The sequence below is a fragment of the Lycorma delicatula genome, chromosome 2, assembly GCF_047948215.1.
Source record: "Lycorma delicatula isolate Av1 chromosome 2, ASM4794821v1, whole genome shotgun sequence".
Lineage (NCBI taxonomy): Eukaryota > Metazoa > Arthropoda > Insecta > Hemiptera > Fulgoridae > Lycorma > Lycorma delicatula.
The window spans coordinates 16,784,848-16,797,983 of record NC_134456.1 but is presented as its reverse complement, the minus strand read 5'-3'; the positions used below and the strand labels follow the sequence as shown (position 1 = coordinate 16,797,983).

The 13,136-nt window shown below is 30.5% G+C and overlaps 1 long non-coding RNA gene across 3 annotated transcripts in view; it reads right to left on the bottom strand.

The window, feature by feature from the left end:
* LOC142320506 (uncharacterized) overlaps positions 1–13,136 on the bottom strand; it is a 101,866-nt gene that overhangs the window by 30,708 nt on the left and 58,022 nt on the right. Inside the window, exon 1 of one of the 3 annotated variants that reach the window (XR_012755421.1) lies at positions 7,563–7,602. The exons of 1 other annotated variant lie outside the window; for it this stretch is intronic. This is a non-coding gene — a long non-coding RNA (uncharacterized LOC142320506). Of the gene's footprint in view, positions 1–6,490; positions 6,805–7,562; positions 7,603–13,136 lie in introns of those variants that run through there. One more of the 3 variants, XR_012755423.1, reaches the window with a different exon arrangement.

Here is a 13,136-nt window from a genome sequence, read left to right as displayed (position 1 = left end):
TGGTCAGAAATTGCAACACTATAAAAGAAGAGCAAAGCTTAAGTCTTTTTAATTCTGGTAAAACATGATTTGAGATCAAAGAAAAGTGTAATTAATTGATATGGTAGAGAAGACCAAAGTGGGAAGGAGAGTTTACATTGAAAATTCAAAACATGGAGAAGCATTAAAATATCATATTCTTTTAGATGGGAAAAAGATTCAGGTTTGTCAAAAAATGTTTCTTCAAACACTAGGAATTAAAAAGTGGACTGTTCATTATTGGCTTTACAGTAAGGAAAACATAAGCTGTCTGATTCCATAAGTCAGAAAAAATAAAAAGGAAAGCAATCACTAATGTCTTGTGGATTATTTTAATAGTATTCAAAGGTACTTTCATAATGTAGAGCAACAACGATAATATATTTATACTTGGGGCCAATAGCTCATTTGGGTGATTCTACATACGTTTTTTTATTTGTAAACCTTGCATATTGGTAATTACTGTATTCTTTTCTTTATCTCATATAGTGAATATTAGTACTTTTTTGCTGCATTATTTTAAAAATTCTTTTTAAATTTCACCAATAATATGCTTTGCACAATTCATAACATTTAATTCCCTCTGAACTGCAACTAACTACTGTTGAATTATTTTCTACTTTTTAGAACAACATATCAAAGTTTAATCTAAATAAATATGGTTAAAAAGTAATTATATATTTTTATTAATAACTAGCCAGAAAAAAAAAATAGTTTGTAAAGTACAAAACTATTCTTCTTATTTTCCTGTCCCAGTTTTGAAAGTCCAGCTGAATAACAATAAAAACTACTTTGGAGTTTTTATAACAGCTCTTCACAAGGGTATATCTGACTCAAGTAGTACCTGCATTTTGTTTATTGTGAAGTTTTAAGTTTATGAAAGTTAAAATACTGACCACCTGTTCTCATTAACTATTTTTCCTGTGGCTGAGGAGTACATACTTGTACTTAAACCATACACTAAGTTCTTGTACCATTAAACTATCAATACACAATAAAAGATTAAATGTTCTTGCTGCTATTGTGCTAATTAAAGATGAAGTTTTGGAGTGAACATATGATAACTTAACTTTCTTCATTACCCTGTCACTTAGCTGATAGGGAAGTGAATTCTTTCAACAATTAATATCAATCTTTTAATAATTATTATCAATACTTTAAATTGACTCTTGTTTTTTTTAACACTGATCTCATCTAAGTAGTCTAGCAACTTAAAATTTGCTCAGTATATAATGGTATACATGGTGTAAAGTTTATCACTCCTAGAGGTTTAATGTTCAAAATAAACAAGCTATATCTTGTTTAATTTTTGTAATAGTCTAAATAACTTATATATTTTATTTAAAGAGAACTAAGCAAAATATGGAGTGGAAAAGTTAGTATTGCTGGTACTTTAATGGAAATACCTGTTCATTTCATTCACAGCTGTCACATCGTTTGCTGGTGTACCGATCTTATGTTAGCTAATTTTTTTATTTATATTTGCTGTTTTTTTTTACAAATTTATATTAATATTTTCTGAGTAATAGCTATCACTTAATGGGTATTATCCGTTATAGTGAAAAATTATGAAATTGTAAAAATGATTGGAAATTAGGAATTTATTGTTTTTTTTTAAACAATCTTTTAAGTAATCTATTTTAATTATACTTATGATAAAGATGACCTTGTTAGAAATTGAACAAAACTGAATTAAAGGTTCACTGTCAATTAAAATAGGCTATTACATATTTACCTGTTGAATGTTAATGCTTTTAATTTTATTGTTTGTTTATTGATCGTTTCAGTTTCTGTGAAAGAGAACAGCACTCAAAAGAAAATAAAGTACAGAGGAGGAGTTATTTTTTCAAAACAGATACATGAAACAAAAATATACAAATCAATAAAATAAGTCCCACATAAATTTGAAAAGCAAAGAGAAAATAATATTAAAAAAAAGAGTAAAACTGGTGAAAAAAGATGTGAACCAAAAGAGTTATAATTAAAAGGAAGCAATGAAGACAAAATTCAAGTATTCATAATAAACGATAAAAAAAATTCTGAAAATATTACAATGTCCACCAAATTTTGAAATCAAATTTCAGCCTACACCAAACATTCCACAGTGTTCAGGCAGGAAGTGAATACATCATTAGTAAAATTACTCCACACGATAAGAAACTTATTTATGAGAATGCATGACTTAGTCAATTTTTATCAATCAATATTTAAGTATCGGTATGAGCAATGTAAACAGAACATCATCATAAGTTAAAAGAAAAATATGACTTCATATCCTAAAATGAAACACAAAATTAAAGATCAAGATAAAAATTCAGTTGCCAGGAGGAAGAGTTTGTTGTTTGGAGTAGCACTAAAACCACAAATTAAATCAAACTTAAAATATATGACAAGACTGAAAGTAATTTATGTACTCTGTCTTATTAGATAAAGTACTTAAAAAATGTAAAGTTGTTGGATATAAGTCAGAACAGTTCTTAACTGTACTATTTATTAAACAATTTAGTAATGAAACATAAGGAACAGTTCTGCTTGGAAAAATAAAACAGAGTATTTAAACATTTTTACAAGAAAATGAAAATGGCAGACTAGTGGCAGGCAAAACAGAATGTATTATAAAAAAAAGAAAAACTAATTGAACGATTTTTTATTAAATTACAAGAAGTTGTTGTTACCTATACTTTCAAAATTAGCCACGCTATTTTCTGATAGATTACAGCCATTGGGTGATACTTCAGAAGACAAAAAAACAGACACATGTTAATTTAAGATCCATAATGAAACAAATTTAGTTGTTTTTCCTTTGAAAAAGAAAATTATTGACAGAGAAAATCCAAAAAGTTAGTTAAACAACTTGGTTGTGACAGATTTAGTGTTTTGCTTGTTACAATCTTGCCAGAAATGTGAGAGTAAGAATATTAAATCCAATGAATTTAATTGTGAAACTAATTTGTATTACTACTGTGTTGGACCTTACAAAACAGAATTTAAAGGTAAGCAAGGGAATACTAAGAAAGTCACACATAGTTAGATTTCAACAAAAATCTGCTATTAATTTTGTATGTAGTTTGTTGATGATTATGAAGAAATCTAAGAATTATGAAGTTATTGTAATAAATGCATGAATGAAAATGATTACTTGACATTAATTTTAGTAAAAATTATGCTATAAAATATGGTGAGGAAATGCCAAGTTTTCACTCTGGTGGTCTGCAAGTAACTCTGTATACTTTTTATTGTTTTGTAGAGAACACAAAATAATAATTTAAATGTTAAATCATTCTTCACATTGCCAAAAAACTTAAAACATGACCCAGCAACTATGCTTGTACTCCACTTAATACTTAATTGCACTTAATACTCCATTTTCAAGTTTGCAAATGAACATAAACCAAATCTTAATGTTATACTTTTTTTTCAGTAACAGCGTAGAAAAATATATAAGTGTTTTATGTTTGTAGATTTTTTAATAGATATCTTCCCAGACCTAAACTAGCATCATGTTATTTATAAAGTTGGACATGAGAAGGGAATGCTAGATGGGATTGCAGTTAAACATAGCTGATAGAATAGTTCTTTAAGGAACGGATGTTAGTTCCATTGAAAGATTACAAAATTCTTTTAAGACAAAATGTAAAAAAACATTGATTACAAAAGATGAATGAAGAAATATTAAATCCACCAAGTGAAAGTACAAAGAACGACATAATACCTTTCAAGCACACAATGATAGCACACCAGATAGTACACTCACATACTAAGAGAAATGAAAGATCTTTCAAGTTACATCAAGTATGAAGACAGTAACAAAGATGATTTAAACAAATACTTTAAATGTTCATCAAGTACAAGAAAAACAAACATTAATGTTTGTAGAGATGAAGACCAAGTTACTGGATTAATGTGCAAAAAGGAAATTTGTATTAGCTATTTGAGTCAATTTCACAAATACAATTTTAATAGAAAAAATATTTGTTCAATTATTTTAATGTGTATTATATTTTATAAAGATAATGAAGTGAAAGTCCAGGAGTTAAGACAATAAATGATGAGAAAAAAAATTTGTTGTAAAGAGATATTTTATTCATTACACTTGAAGCGATAATTTCTATACCTGAAGATTAAAAAAATCATCATAACAGATTGATACACTTGTAAACATTTAGTTTATAAAGTTTGTAAGACCAATTGATGAATTTGAAAAGAAGAGATTAATCTCATTAAAATTTTTTCCTGGTTTTTATGTTTTTTATTTCCTACATTAATTAATAACAAATTGTATTTCTTTAAAGGCTTAATAATTTAAGTTACAAATGTCGTGTTTAATAAGTCTGTAATTCTGTTACCAAATTTTTAACTTTATTGCAATTAATTATTCTATTTGTTAATTTCTAAAATAGTATCATGTAATTATGAAATGTAAATGACCAGGTTTGGAGTTAGAATATGTTTTAAGTAGTTTAGGTTATACAGATTTGTTCTTTTTGTTCTTCAATCAAAATTTAAAGGTAATTGTTATATTAAGTTTTCTCTAAATGTAATTTTTTAGTTCATATTATTTTTAATTTTTAATAATTAGATTGTTTTAATAAAACATTCTAATTTTTAATCTAACATTAGAATGTTTGATTAAAAAAAAACAAAAGTTATGGAAAGGTTTTACATTGTCTGACATCAGAAAAAACCGAAATCAAGAAATAATTCAGATTTATTTTTTCCTTTAAAAATATAAATAAATACATTTGATAATTTTTTCTTAATATCCTTTGAACCACTTCCATTAAATTATTAGTAAAAAAATTACTAAATAACATAATAATATTGAATTCAGCCTTATAAGAAATATAAAATACAAACGGTGCCATGTTGCTAAAATTTAACATAAAAAAGGAATGGTGCTTCTAAGGTTTGAACTTTCGAAACTGCATCTTGAAAAGATTTTGAATCATCTAGCAAAAATTGATAACGTAGTCTTGGTTGGAAAGTCCTCTAGTAAATTGTGCAGAAAAGATGCAGAAAAAGATCTGGTATAAACTTTTTACATTTGCATTGGAATTCACATGTTGAAATATATTTAGGTAATTGTGTGACAAAATCTGGAATTGGTTGATTTGATCCTTGTTTTTGTGAGAGGAATTTATGTCTTTCAACTAATAGATTCTTTTTCTCACTTACTAATCGGTCAAAGTTTGAACTATTTCGTCATACGTTAGAGTATGTAGTTTTCTTGGTGCCACTGATAACTTTAAACCTCCAAGTTTTCAGGACTGAAAACAGGACTGTTTTAACAGTCTGTTTAAGGGGACTGTTTTTGATGTGTCGCTTCATAATAAGAAAGTTATCAAATCTTTCTTTGTATTGTTGAAATTTGTTTTCAAATTTTGAAAAATTTGACTTTACACATGCATGTAGTGTCAAATTCAGTCTGTTGGTCAGTGCAATTAAATGATTAGCACGAGTTGTAAATATTAAAAATATTGGTTGAGTCGTAATAAATATATATTTATTTAGTATATGGCTCCAACACGCAACACCAATTACAGTCAAAAATTACAAACAAACATTCAACAAATTAATATAAGCTACTGATTCTGGAATTGCCATCAGGAAATCTTCAGGATACCCTTCATAAGTTGTCCTAGAGCAAACTTCTGTAATGTGCTTAACAGTGTAATTTTCACCACACTCACAAAGCGGCGTCGGTGTTTTACCCCATTTATACAGGAAATATCTACCATGCTGAGTTTGTAAAAATGCTCAGTTTGCTGAGTTTCTGTTTAGCGTTGACCAAGTCTTAAGGGGAAAGTCAAAACCCAGCGCTTTTGAGTAATACATGAGATTTCGTTATTCTGCTCTGTGGTCCCATTTTCTCCTGATCAGCCATCAGGACCTCCTGTGACTCTTCAAATGATCTACATTTTGTTGTTAGCACCCAGTCATCGGCGTAGCCATGCTTTTTAAGTCTTGTCACTGACATGTCTGTAAAACAGAAGCTGAAATGAGAGGCGCAAGTACCGATCCTTGTGGCAGGCCGTTCTTGAGTTTCCTAAGTGAGCTTATATCGGATCCCATGATAACTTGGAACATTCTGTAGTTCAACATGTTATTAAAGAGGCGAGCTGTTAGTTTGCATGGGATTACAGGGAGGAAAACATTTAAATATATATTTAAATGTATAATTATATACACGGAGTTTTGAAGACGGATATTTCAAACAATGAATATTGTTCTTCATATTCATAAAAATTTATTTATATTGCAGTGCATATTTATTTATTTATTTTGTAAAAATAGTGTATCAAGGTTTGAGGTTATAGTTATGTATTATTTTTTATGAGTAACATTATATGATACAGAAAATAGTATCAGATAAATTCTTGATTATGCATAAATAAATTTAAATTCACCAAAAACAAAATTTTTTATAAAATGGACTGTCATAAAATAAAATTGTTTGAATCATATATATAACCTTTCACAAGCCGCCGGTAACTCTCCTGCCTATTAAATCGTCATCCGAAGAATTAATGGAACTAAACTACTCAAAATATATTCTATGAACTTGTTTTATATGACGAATATTTCAATCATTTTTAACAGTATAAAATAAATATTATTCAAATTAAGTGTTATTCAATTAAACTTTTATTCATGTATTTAATGTCGTCAGTCGATAGTTTGGCTCAAATATGTTTGAACGTGTAAAAACAAGCAAGTTTTTCTTTTAACCTTTTTTGTACACAAATATTACTCCTCGTCGCAACGTTTTATGTCTCTATTTAATTAAAGACACGCGTATTCTAATTATAGAAAAAGATCTATTAATTAAAACATAAATAACAAAGAGAAAAGTGAAAATTGAATAGAATACTGAAAACAGATTTTATTGACTGGCTCCAAAAGTTACATCGATAATCTACGTACATCGATAAATCGAATTATGGGATACAACAAAAACTAAAAAAACGTAGTAATTATTATAACCTATTGAATATATTAGAAAAACAGAAGGTAAGAAAAGTTTAGTTATTTTTTGTGAAATAATGGGTCCGAGTGATAACCGACCTGTTGGAAAATAGGAAATTAGTCATGAACAACAGACAGATATTCAGAATCATATTGAAGTCGAGAGGAACTCATTGGTTCCTCACACGTTTGTTCAGTAGAAGCTTTGAGAATCCATGGTGGTTACCGACTCGGCAACTTATTTCATTATTTTTACATATATTGTGGACTGTGGTGTATGATTACAAACACCCCAATAGCACAGTAGTATAAATGATATGCATTCCTTCCATGTGCTGTCACTGTTGACACCCTCGGTTATATATTATATCTATTCTGTGATTGTGTTTGGTAGTCATTAAAATTATTTTTACAGAGTGAAAGATGTGTGTATTATTTACGTGTTGTAAGTATTTTAATATAACTAAATATAATGATATAGTAATCTGTATAATAACAGATTTAACAGTTAATCATATTTGCATAGCTAGAAGGTAAGAAATCGTTTTTTTACGTTTTGTGAAATTACGGAAGCTCACCTTGGACGGAGTCAGACTCGCCTATAAGCAAACAGGAAATTAGTCGTGAACACCAAGAGACAGATATTCAGAATTATTCTGTAGGCGAAATACTTTGAAGTATTCTCAAACAAGTATAATACAAATTTAATCAAAAATATAATTTATATGTAGGATATGATTTCAACTGAAAAAAACACAAGCACATCGAAATCCATAAATATGTTATTAAACATATTTATGGAAATAGGCAGATTTTGATGTGCTTGTGTTTTCTCAGTTGAACATATCCTACATATAAATTAAATTTTTGATTAAATTTAATGTACTGGTTGTGATTTTTCAATTCTCTAAAAGATAGTTGTAGAAGGTTTTCTTAAACATTCTATAAGAAGAGATAATCTTATATTTTTCTGTTAAATTTTTAACTTTTCCACGATGTCTTCTGTGTACCACAGAAAATTAATACAGTCTGGCCTTACCAGAAACACTGTAATAAATTTAGATGTTTAGTTAATCGAATGCTGTTCCTGAATATTTCATGCAAAAAATCTGTCGTGTGTTTATTAATGGTTGGTTTGGTTGATAATGGCATATGAGAGTCTGCAGTTTTACAAGTTTTCATTTCAAATGTTACTATGTCAGATTAATTAAAAGAGAAAGAAGCCAACGCGAATAGTATGCTTGTGTTAAAAACACAGTATAACATTGAGATGTCATGTCATCTTATGCTAATCGATAAGTATCAACCCTAGCGTTTGTCAGCCCAAGATCTTGTGTGACAAAGTTATAACTAGGGTCAGGTTAGGACACTCACTTTTGACTCGGGTTCTTCTAATAGCTCATCGAATATATCCTTATTTTATGTTACTGACTTATTAACTCATTAATTATCTTTTTTCTTCTGAAAATTTTTTGATTCTGTAAAAATTAAATTTTCTTTTTAATACAACTTAATTGGCTTCCACTAGTACTTTAAAAACATGCTATAATCCTTGTTTAATTTAGCATCATAGTCTATATACCCGGTGAAAACCTTTCTTTTACAAAAAATTGTATCATTTTAGGTAATAAAAAACTATGACTTCTACTGTAATTGCTTACTCATGTCTATTTTTTGGAGATATAGAAATTCAATGAGCATTCAGTTAAACTTAATGACTGGTTTTCATGTCATATTTGTTATAAGCATAGATTTTTTTTATAGCAAGTCATTTCCATACATAACCGACACAGGTTGATGCTTTGGAACGTGCTCTGTTCCATAACATGTCTTAAAGCATCTTTGACATTACAGTTAGGTTCAAGCTCTTGACTCGTCAGATGTTACATTTCAGTAATATTTTATTAATCACTCTTACTTTAAGTCACACTATTACATTAAAATATTATTATTACTAATTTTTTGTAGAGTATGGATGCACAAACTGGTGATTCAGTTTTGGAAGATAATCCATTTTCCTTGCCAATTAAAAAAGAAAACATACATAAAAAAGGGCAACAAGAATATTTATTTGTACTCTTGCTAAGACAGCTGATGAACTTAGAATATTTAAACAAGTAAGCTGTTTGGATAGCCTGGCTTTCTAGATCGAAGGTGACCATGATTGTCATCCTCAATATCCTCATGTATTTGTAGGTTTCGATTGTCCATAATCTTCTTGTTCTCTTTTACAAGAGAGTTCATACGGCGCAGGTTCGGGGGTGGTATGTGCCTCAATACCGGGAGCCATTCCACAGGAGTAGACCTGATAACCCCGCCAATCATTATTATATTGTTATTAAGTTGAGCATCAATTCTACGAACATAAGGGCTGTTATGCCACACTGGCGCACAATATTCAGCAGCCGAGAAGACGATGTTCAAAGCCGATGTGCGCAAAGTGGAAGCCGATGCTCCCCACGTTGTTCCACAGAGCTTATGTATAATGTTGTTTTTGCTTTCAATTTCTGTGTAGTTTTCATTAGGTTCTCCTTAAATGAAAGCGTTCTATGAAGTGTCACGCCTAAGTATTTTGGTATCTTATTGTGAAAAAGCCATGTATTCTCGAATAGAATTTTAAGCTCCCTATTAGCAAACTTGTTACTCAGATGGAAGCAACTTTTAGTAGCATTTGGTTGGAGGCGCCATCTCCGAAAGTACTTTCTCAGTTTCTCCAGGTCAGCCGTCAGGACCTTCTCCGACTCGTCAAATGATCTACATTTTGTTGTTACCACCAGTCATCGGTGTAGCCATGCTTTTTAGATTTTGTCTCTGGCATGTATGCAACACAGAGCCGTTCTTGAGTTTCCTAGGTGAGCTTATATCGGATCCAATGATAACTTGGACATTCTGTAGTTCACCATGTTACTGAGGAGGCGATCTGTTAGTTTGCATGGGTTTACATGGAGGATCCTACAAATCATGCCTTCTCACCCACATTTAAATGTGTTATTATACACACCGATTTCTGAAGATGGCTATTTCAAACAGTGAATATTGTTGTTCATATTTATAAAACTTTATTTATATTGCAGCGTATATTTATTTATTTATTTTGTGTATAAAGGTTTGAGGTTATATTTATGTATTATTTTTTATGAGTAAAATTATATAACACAGAAAATAGTATCAAATAAATTGTTGATTTTGCATAAATAATTTTAAATTCACCGAAAACAAAATTTTTGATAAAAAAGCTTTTGATAGCTTTGATGAACAGGTTGCATATAAAACCGACACAGTTTAGTGCATTAAAACGCGCTTTTATACAAACATGTCTTAAATTATCTTTAACAATATAGGTAGTTCCAAGCGCTTGACTTCATCAGATGTTACGTTTCAGTAATATTTCATTTAACACGCTTATTTTTAGTCACACTTTTGTAGTAGGATATTAATATATCTTTATATTTTTTTGCAGAGAATGAATGCATAAACTAACGATTCAGTTTTGGAAGAAAATCCATTATATTTGCCCATTAAAAAAGAAGACATGCATGAAACAGGGCAACAAGAATATTTGTTTGTACATCTTGCCAAGACTGATGGACTGATGATGAACTGACAATTTTTAAACAAGTAAGCTATTTTCTTCTTTAGTTTTTGTTTAAAAACATAAAAGCTAGTTATGTAAGAATTTTCAATTTTTCTGTTCGTGAAGATATTTTTATTTACTGTTTATAGCCCACATATCATTGAAACATGTCTGACATAAGATATTTTGATTTATAGTGTAAAAAACATTTATTAGTGGTGAATAGGGGGGTTAATACGAGGGTTATTTATTTTTCAAGGTCTGATTCATCATGAAATTAAAACCATAGTGAAAATAACAAAGTTTTTATTTGTAACACGTACTTACATAGTTACGCTATTTCTCTACATAATCGCCACTCGGATTTAGACATTTATCGTAGTGTGGTACCAACTTTCCAATACCCTCGTCATAGAATGGAGCCGCTTCTGTTTTCAGCCATGTTTCTATGCTGGTCTGCAGTTTGGTGTCTGTGCCAAAATGTTGTCCTCCTAGCCAGAGTTTCATGTGAGCAAAGAGATGAAAATCGGATGGAGCCAAGTCCGGGCTGTATGGTGGGTGATCAAACACTTCCCAATGAGAACGCTGCAGGAGCTTCCTTGTTACAGCTACAGTGTGCGGCCGAGCATTGTCATGGAGAAAGACAATGCCTGATGACAACATTCCTCTCTGCTTATTCTGTATTGCCCTTTATAGATGTTGAAGAGTCACGCAGTATGAGGCTGCAATGATAGTCGTGCCACGTTCCATGAATTCCACCAAAAGAACTCCATTCCGGTCCCAGAACACAGTAGCCATATACTTTGTGTTGGAGAAGGTTCGCTTGAACTTATTTGGTTTACTGGGAGAATGAGAATGCATACACTGTTTGGATTGTTCTTTGGTTTCAGTTTCGAAGTGGACCCATGTCTTGTCCCCTGTGACAATTTTGTTCAAAAAATGCTCTCCTTCATTGCGGTAGCGCTGAAGAAACATTAGGGAGGCGTCCATTCTTATTGTTTTGTGATGGTCGGATAGCATCTTGGGAACTCATCTCACACACAATTTGTGGTACTGAAGTTTTTCATTCACAATGGTGTAGAGAGCTGACCTTGAAATTTAAGGAAACTAATTACTCAATACAGAAATTGTGAACCGATGATTTTCTCGAATATCCTCATCCACTCGCTCAACAAGATCATCGGTTGACACTCGCTTCCTTCCCTGACCACCTGCGTCATGAACATCTGCACGTCCTGCTTTAAAGTTCCTGCACCATTGTTGCGCTTTGCTGTCACTCATTGAAGTTTCACCATACACATTACTTATTCGTCGATAAATTTCAGCTGCATTACACCCCTCAACCTGAAGAAATCGAATTACCACATGCACTCACTTGGCGGGAGATGCTATTGTTTTAGACATGTGATTTTTGTGATCTGATTTTTGTGCGGGTTTTTATTTCGCGACTGATCAGACTTTGAAAAGATAACCCTCGTAGTTTTGTTTAACAGATTGCATCTAACATTTTATGGTAGATAAAAATTTTGTACAACAATACGTAACAAATAAAATACAGTGAGCAGATGCCTCATGCCTTAAACAGAGATGACTAACATATTCATTTTATGCTCACATTTAACATGGTTTATATAAATGTTTTAAAAGAGTACAAAGCTATCCTTGCCTTTATGAAGCATGTTATAAGAAACTTTGTTATGGGTTTCAATAATCCTTATTCTATGTCACTACAATTTTGTTTCCAAACCAGGTTGATGTGTTTTTTTATATTTGCATCAGCAACCTGTTTCTTTTACCAAACAATTTAGATTGTGCTTAAGTGCAAACATTTTTCTATTGATCTATTAATTTACTGCCAATGGTTACAATATTTCCCTTTTCTGGCACTAACATGTGTGATTATATACTGAAAGGTTCCAGTTGAATATTATTATAGAAGTACTCACACGGATGAGTTATTTATATGAAAATCAATTTATTTTATCATTGTAAGAAAAATAGGTATATTTTTAATAGCTGTTAATTATATAACGATAATAAATTATTATTATTACTTTATGTTTTGTTGCAGAGTATGGATGCACAAACTGATAGTTCATTTTTTGATGAAGATCCATTATCTTCCAGTATTGAAAAAGAAATCAAGCATGAAGCAGAGCGAACAGAAAATTTGATTGCTCTTGTTGCTATGACAGATGATAAACTTACAACATTTAAACAAGTAAGATATTTTAATTTTTTTTGGTGGTTTACCTAATATTTAGCATTCCTGTTTAACACTAGTTATTTTAATTAAAAGCTTAAAAAAGTGATGCCAAATTGTATGTGAAATGATAAAACAGTATGTGTAGGATTGTAAAGTTGACAAGTCACACGTCACTCCTGAAAACTCGTGGCTTTTCATAAAGAATAAACATTCCGTGCGAGGTTTTATATAAGGTTTCTTTCTTCATAGTGCCAAAATATACTGTTCCTCATTACACAACAAACCTACTGAAATGCAGCTGATATATTCTTGCAAGAATCTTCCTATTCACACATGTGTTTTTTGTCAGGAGTCTTTCAGTCAGAGATCTAA